Here is a 7,690-nt window from a genome sequence, read left to right on the forward strand (position 1 = left end):
GGTTAGTCCCTGGCTTCGACTCCAGAGGAATACCACCTTACGACAAGCACCTCAAGAGGAGGCTTCTCTCAGCTCTAGGTATGTGAGAGGGACCCTGAGTTTGCAGCCTCCAGTCGAATAGACACCACGATGGCCTGACTCGAAATAAGGCCGGATATCCCTGCAGTGACTTGAATGCAGGCTCGTCTTGCATCTCCCAAGACGAAAGGATGTCTGAATCCCCTGTGGAGACCACAGAGAAAGACCTAGTTCCCCACCTCATCGCGACCGGAGGCCTTACATCCTTTGAAAATTCCAGAGGTACGCAGAGATCAGTGCCTCCAAAGGAGACGATGCCTGACTCCTCGTGAAACTTGATAGGAGTCCCAGGATTCCTGTGGCACGTGGAAAGGGACACTTGGTCTCCCGCCTCAGCTGGAGAGGCATCACAATTGCCCTGCCAAGCCTCGAGGAGAATCCCGAGTTGTCCCTCGCAACTAGGCAGGAGTCCTGACTTCGCTGAACAAACACGTGGGTGGAAGGGCCATCCCCGTCGGAACTCGAGAATATACCCCAGGTTCACACCGCACCTCGAGAAAAAACATGAGACTTCCCCCTCGCTGCAAGATGAGGCCCGATTCCCCTACACTGCGGGCAGAGCAATTCCGTGTTGCACATCACACATGAAAGGAGCCTTAATTTCCTTCATGGCACTCCAGAGAAACCCCAAGAACACTGTTTCCAGGCTAGAGGGATCCTGAGGTCACTGTAGCAACACAAAAGAGCTCCGTGTACCAAAAATCAACTCGAGATGAGAGGTTAGTCCCTGGCTTCGACTCCAGAGGAATACCACCTTACCACAAGCAAATCAAGAGGAGGCTTCTCTCAGCTCTAGGTATGTGAGAGGGACCCTGAGTTTGCGGCCTCAAGTGGAATGGACACTGCGATGCCCTGACGCGAAATAAGGCCGGATATCCCTGCAGTGACTTGAATGCAGGCTCGTCTTGCATCTCCCAAGACGAAAGGATGTCTGAAACCCCTGTGCAGACCACAGAGAAAGACCTAGTTCCCCACCTCATCGCGACCGGAGGCTTCACATCCTTTGAAAACTCCAGAGGTATGCGGAGATCAGTGCCTCCAAAGGAGACGATGCCTGACTCCTCGTGAAACTTGATAGGAGTCCCAGGATTCCTGTGGCACGTGGAAAGGGACCCTTGGTCTCCCGCCTCAGCTGGAGAGGCGTCCCAATTGCCCTGCCAAGCCTCGAGGAGAATCCCGAGTTGTCCCTCGCAACTAGGCAGGAGTCCTGCCATGGCTGGACAAACACGTGGGTGGAAGGGCCATCCCCGTCGTAACTCGAGAATATACCCCAGGTTCCCGCCGCAACTCGAGAAAAACCATGAGACTTCCCCCTCGCCGCGAGATGAGGCCTGATTCCCCTGCACTGCGTGCAGAGCAATTCCCTGTTGCACATCACACATGAAAGGAGCCTTGATTTCCTTGATGGCACTCCAGAGAAACCCCAAGAACACTGTTTCAAGCTAGAGGGATCCTGAGGACACTGTAGCAACATGAAAGAGCTCCGTGGACCAAGAATCAACTCGAGATGAGAGGTTAGTCCCTGGCTTCGACTCCAGAGGAATACCACCTTACCACAAGCACCTCAAGAGGAGGCTTCTCTCAGCTCTAGGTATGTGAGAGGGACCCTGAGTTTGCGGCCTCAAGTGGAATGGACACTGTGATGCCCTGACGCAAAATAAGGCCGGATATCCCTGCAGTGACTTGAATGCAGGCTCGTCTTGCATCTCCCAAGACGAAAGGATGTCTGAATCCCCTGTGGAGACCACAGAGAAAGACCTAGTTCCCCACCTCATCGCGACCGGAGGCCTCACATCCTTTGAAAACTCCAGAGGTACGCGGAGATCAGTGCCGCCAAAGGAGACGATGCCTGACTCCTCGTGAAACTTGATAGGAGTCCCAGGATTCCTGTGGCACGAGGAAAGGGACCCTTGGTCTCCCGCCTCAGCTGGAGAGGCGTCCCAATTGCCCTGCCAAGCCTCGAGGAGAATCCCGAGTTGTCCCTCGCAACTAGGCAGGAGTCCTGACGTCGCTGAACAAACACGTGGTGGAAGGGCCATCTCCGTCGTAACTCGAGAATATACCCCAGGTTCCCACCGCAACTCGAGGAAAACCATGAGACTTCCCCCTCGCCGCGAGATGAGGCCCGATTCCCCTGCACTGCGTGCAGAGCAATTCCGTGTTGCACATCACACATGAAAGGAGCCTTGATTTACTTGATGGCACTCCAGAGAAACCCCAAGAACACTGTTTCAAGGCTAGCGGGAACCTGAGGTCACTGTAGCCACACGAAAGAGCTCCGTGGACCAAAAATCAACTCGAGATGAGAGGTTAGTCCCTGGCTTCGACTCCAGAGGAATACCACCTTACCACAAGCACCTCAAGAGGAGGCTTCTCTCAGCTCTAGGTATGTGAGAGGGACCCTGAGTTTGCGGCCTCAAGTGGAATGGAAACCGCGATGCCCTGACTCGAAATAAGGCCGGATATCCCTGCAGTGACTTGAATGCAGGCTCGTCTTGCATCTCCCAAGACGAATGGATGTCTAAATCCCCTGTGGAGACCTCAGAGAAAGATCTAATTCCCCACCTCATCGCGACCGGAGGTCTCACATCCTTTGAAAACTCCAGAGGTACGCGGAGATCAGTGCCTCCAACGGAGACGATGCCTGACTCCTCGTGAAACTTGATAGGAGTCCCAGGATTCCTGTGGCACGTGGAAAGGGACCCTTGGTCTCCCGCCTCAGCTGGAGAGGCGTCCCAATTGCTCTGCCAAGCCTCGAGCAGAATTCCGAGTTGTCCCTCGCAACTAGGCAGGAGTCCTGACGTCGCTGAACAAACACGTGGGTGGAAGGGCCATCCCCGTCGTAACTCGAGAATATACCCCAGGTTCCCGCCGCAACTCGAGAAAAAATATGAGACTTCCCCCTCGCCGCGAGATGAGGCCCGATTCCCCTGCACTGTGTGCAGAGCAATTCCGTGTTGCACATCACACATGAAAGGAGCCTTAATTTCCTTGATGGCACTCCAGAGAAACCCCAAGAACACTGTTTCAAGGCTAGAGGCATCCTGAGGTCACTGTAGCAACACGAAAGAGCTCCGTGGCCCAAAAATCAACTCGAGATGAGAGGTTAGTCCCTGGCTTCGACTCCAGAGGAATACTACCTTACCACAAGCACCACAAGAGGAGGCTTCTCTCAGTTCTAGGTATGTGAGAGGGACCCTGAGTTTGCGGCCTCAAGTGGAATGGACACCGCGATGCCCTGACTCGAAATAAGGCCGGATATCCCTGCAGTGACTTGAATGCAGGCTCGTCTTGCATCTCCCAAGACGAAAGGATGTCTGAATCCCCTGTGGAGACCACAGAGAAAGACCTAGTTCCCCACCTCATCGCGACCGGAGGCCTCACATCCTTTGAAAACTCCAGAGGTACGCGGAGATCAGTGCCTCCAAAGGAGACGATGCCTGACTCCTCATGAAACTTGATAGGAGTCCCAGGATTCCTGTGGCACGTGAAAGGGACACTTGGTCTCCCGCCTCAGCTGGAGAGGCGTCACAATTGCCCTGCCAAGCCTCGAGGAGAATCCCGAGTTGTCCCTCGCAACTAGGCAGGAGTCCTGACGTCGCTGAACAAACACGTGGGTGGAAGGGCCATCCCCGTCGTAACTCGAGAATATACCCCAGGTTCCCGCCACAACTCGAGAAAAACCATGAGACTTCCCCCTCGCCGCGAGATGAGGCCCGATTCCACTGCACTGCGTGGAGAGCAATTCCGTGTTGCACATCACACATGAAAGGAGCCTTGATTTCCTTGATGGCACTCCAGAGAAACCCCAAGAACACTGTTTCAAGGCTAGAGGGATCCTGAGGTCACTGTAGCAACACGAAAGAGCTCCGTGGACCAAGAATCAACTCGAGATGAGAGGTTAGTCCCTGGCTTCGACTCCAGAGGACAACCACCTTACCACAAGCACCTCAACAGGAGGCTTCTCTCAGCTCTAAGTATGTCAGAGGGACCCTGAGTTTGCGGCCTCAAGTGGAATGGACACAGCGATGCCCTGACTCGAAATAAGGCCGGATATCCCTGCAGTGACTTGAATGCAGGCTCGTCTTGCATCTCCCAAGACGAAAGGATGTCTGAATCCCCTGTGGAGACCACAGAGAAAGACCTAGTTCCCCACCTCATCGCGACCGGAGGCCTCACATCCTTTGAAAACTCCAGAGGTACGCGGAGATCAGTGCCTCCAAAGGAGACGATGCCTGACTCCTCGTGAAACTTGATAGGAGTCCCAGGATTTCTGTGGCACGTGGAAAGGGACCCTTGGTCTCCCGCCTCAGCTGGAGAGGCGTCCCAATTGCCCTGCCAAGCCTCGAGGAGAATCCCGAGTTGTCCCTCGCAACTAGGCAGGAGTCCTGACGTCGCTGAACAAACACGTGGGTGGAAGGTCCATCCCCGTCGTAACTCGAGAATATACCCCAGGTTCCCACCGCAACTCGAGAAAAACCATGAGACTTCCCCCTCGCTGCAAGATGAGGCCCGATTCCCCTACACTGCGGGCAGAGCAATTCCGTGTTGCACATCACACATGAAAGGAGCCTTAATTTCCTTCATGGCACTCCAGAGAAACCCCAAGAACACTGTTTCCAGGCTAGAGGGATCCTGAGGTCACTGTAGCCACACGAAAGAGCTCCGTGGACCAAAAATCAACTCGAGATGAGAGGTTAGTCCCTGGCTTCGACTCCAGAGGAATACCACCTTACCACAAGCAAATCAAGAGGAGGCTTCTCTCAGCTCTAGGTATGTGAGAGGGACCCTGAGTTTGCAGCCTCAAGTCGAGTGGACACCACGATGCCCTGACTCGAAATAAGGCCGGATATCCCTGCAGTGACTTGAATGCAGGCTCGTCTTGCATCTCCCAAGACGAAAGGATGTCTGAATCCCCTGTGGAGATCACAGAGAAAGACCTAGTTCCCCACCTCATCGCGACCGGAGGCCTCACATCCTTTGAAAACTCCAGAGGTACGCGGAGATCAGTGCCTCCAACGGAGACGATGCCTGACTCCTCATGAAACTTGATAGGAGTCCCAGGATTCCTGTGGCACGTGGAAAGGGACCCTTGGTCTCCCGCCTCAGCTGGAGAGGCGTCCCAATTGCTCTGCCAAGCCTCGAGCAGAATTCCGAGTTGTCCCTCGCAACTAGGCAGGAGTCCTGACGTCGCTGAACAAACACGTGGCTGGAAGGGCCATCCCCGTCGTAACTCGAGAATATACCCCAGGTTCCCGCCGCAACTCGAGAAAAAATATGAGACTTCCCCCTCGCCGCGAGATGAGGCCCGATTCCCCTGCACTGTGTGCAGAGCAATTCCGTGTTGCACATCACACATGAAAGGAGCCTTAATTTCCTTGATGGCACTCCAGAGAAACCCCAAGAACACTGTTTCAAGGCTAGAGGCATCCTGAGGTCACTGTAGCAACTCGAAAGAGCTCCGTGGCCCAAAAATCAACTCGAGATGAGAGGTTAGTCCCTGGCTTCGAATCCAGAGGAATACCACCTTACCACAAGCACCTGAAGAGGAGGCTTCTCTCAGCTCTAGGTATGTGAGAGGGACCCTGAGTTTGCGGCCTCAAGTGAAATGGACACTGCGATGCCCTGACGCGAAATAAGGCTGGATATCCCTGCAGTGACTTGAATGCAGGCTCGTCTTGCATCTCCCAAGACGAAAGGATGTCTGAATCCCCTGTGGAGACCACAGAGAAAGACCTAGATCCCCACCTCATCGCGACCGGAGGCCTCACATCCTTTGAAAACTCCAGAGGTATGCGGAGATCAGTGCCTCCAAAGGAGCCAATGCCTGACTCCTCGTCAAACTTGATAGGAGTCCCAGGATTCCTGTGGCACGTGGAAAGGGACCGTTGGTCTCCCGCCTCAGCTGAAGAGGCGTCCCAATTGCCCTGCCAAGCCTCGAGGAGAATCCCGAGTTGTCCCTCGCAACTAGGCAGGAGTCCTGACGTCGCTGAACAAACACGTGGGTGGAAGGGCCATCCCCGTCATAACTCGAGAATATACCCCAGGTTCCCGCCACACTCGAGAAAAACCATGAGACTTCCCCCTCGCCGCGAGATGAGGCCCGATTCCCCTACACTGCGTGCAGAGCAATTCCGTGTTGCACATCACACATGAAAGGAGCCTTGATTTCCTTGATGGCACTCCAGAGAAACCCCAGAACACTGTTTCAAGGCTAGAGGGATCATGAGGTCACTATAGCAACACGAAAGAGCTCCGTGGACCAAAAATCAACTCGAGATGAGAGGTTAGTCCCTGGCTTCGAATCCAGAGGAATACCACCTTACCACAAGCACCTCAAGAGGAGGCTTCTCTCAGCTCTAGGTATGTGAGAGGGACCCTGAGTTTGCGGCCTCAAGTGAAATGGACACTGCGATGCCCTGACGCGAAATAAGGCCGGATATCCCTGCAGTGACTTGAATGCAGGCTCGTCTTGCATCTCCCAAGACGAAAGGATGTCTGAATCCCCTGTGCAGACCACAGAGAAAGACCTAGTTCCCCACCTCATCGCGACCGGAGGCTTCACATCCTTTGAAAACTCCAGAGGTACGCGGAGATCAGTGCCTCCAAAGGAGACGATGCCTGACTCCTCGTGAAACTTGATAGGAGTCCCAGGATTCCTGTGGCACGTGGAAAGGGACCCTTGGTCTCCCGCCTCAGCTGGAGAGGCATCCCAATTGCCCTGCCAAGCCTCGAGGAGAATCCCGAGTTGTCCCTCGCAACTAGGCAGGAGTCCTGACGTCGCTGAACAAACACGTGTGTGGAAGGGCCATCCCCGTCGTAACTCGAGAATATACCCCAGGTTCCCGCCGCAACTCGAGAAAAACTATGAGACTTCCCCCTCGCCGCGAGATGAGGCCCGATTCCCCTGCACTGCGTGCAGAGCAATTCCGTGTTGCACATCACACATGAAAGGAGCCTTGATTTCCTTGATGGCACTCCAGAGAAACCCCAAGAACACTGTTTCCAGCCTAGAGGGATCCTGAGGTCACTGTAGCAACACGAAAGTGCTCCGTGGACCAAAAATCAACTCGAGATGAGAGGTTAGTCCCTGGCTTCGACTCAAGAGGAATACCACCTTACCACAAGCACCTCAAGAGGAGGCTTCTCTCAGGTCTACGTATGTGAGAGGGACCCTGAGTTTGCGGCCTCAAGTGGAATGGACACCGCGATGCTCTGGCTCGAAATAAGGCCGGATATCCCTGCAGTGACTTGAATGCAGGCTCATCTTGCATCTCCCAAGATGAAAGGATGTCTGAATCCCCTGTGGAGACCACAGAGAAAGACCTAGTTCCCCACCTCATCGCGACCGGAGGCCTCACATCCTTTGAAAACTCCAGAGGTACGCGGAGATCAGTGCCTCCAAAGGAGACGATGCCTGACTCCTCGTGAAACTTGATAGGAGTCCGAGGATTCCTGTGGCACGTGGAAAGGGACGCTTGGTCTACCGCCACAGATGAAGAGGCGTCCCAATTGCCCTGCCCAGCCTCGAGGAGAATCCCGAGTTGACCCTCGCAACTAGGCAGGAGTCCTGACGTCGCTGAACAAACACGTGGCTGGAAGGGCCATCCCC

The sequence above is a fragment of the Cervus elaphus genome, chromosome 19 (genome assembly GCF_910594005.1).
Source record: "Cervus elaphus chromosome 19, mCerEla1.1, whole genome shotgun sequence".
In the NCBI taxonomy this organism is placed as follows: domain Eukaryota; kingdom Metazoa; phylum Chordata; class Mammalia; order Artiodactyla; family Cervidae; genus Cervus; species Cervus elaphus.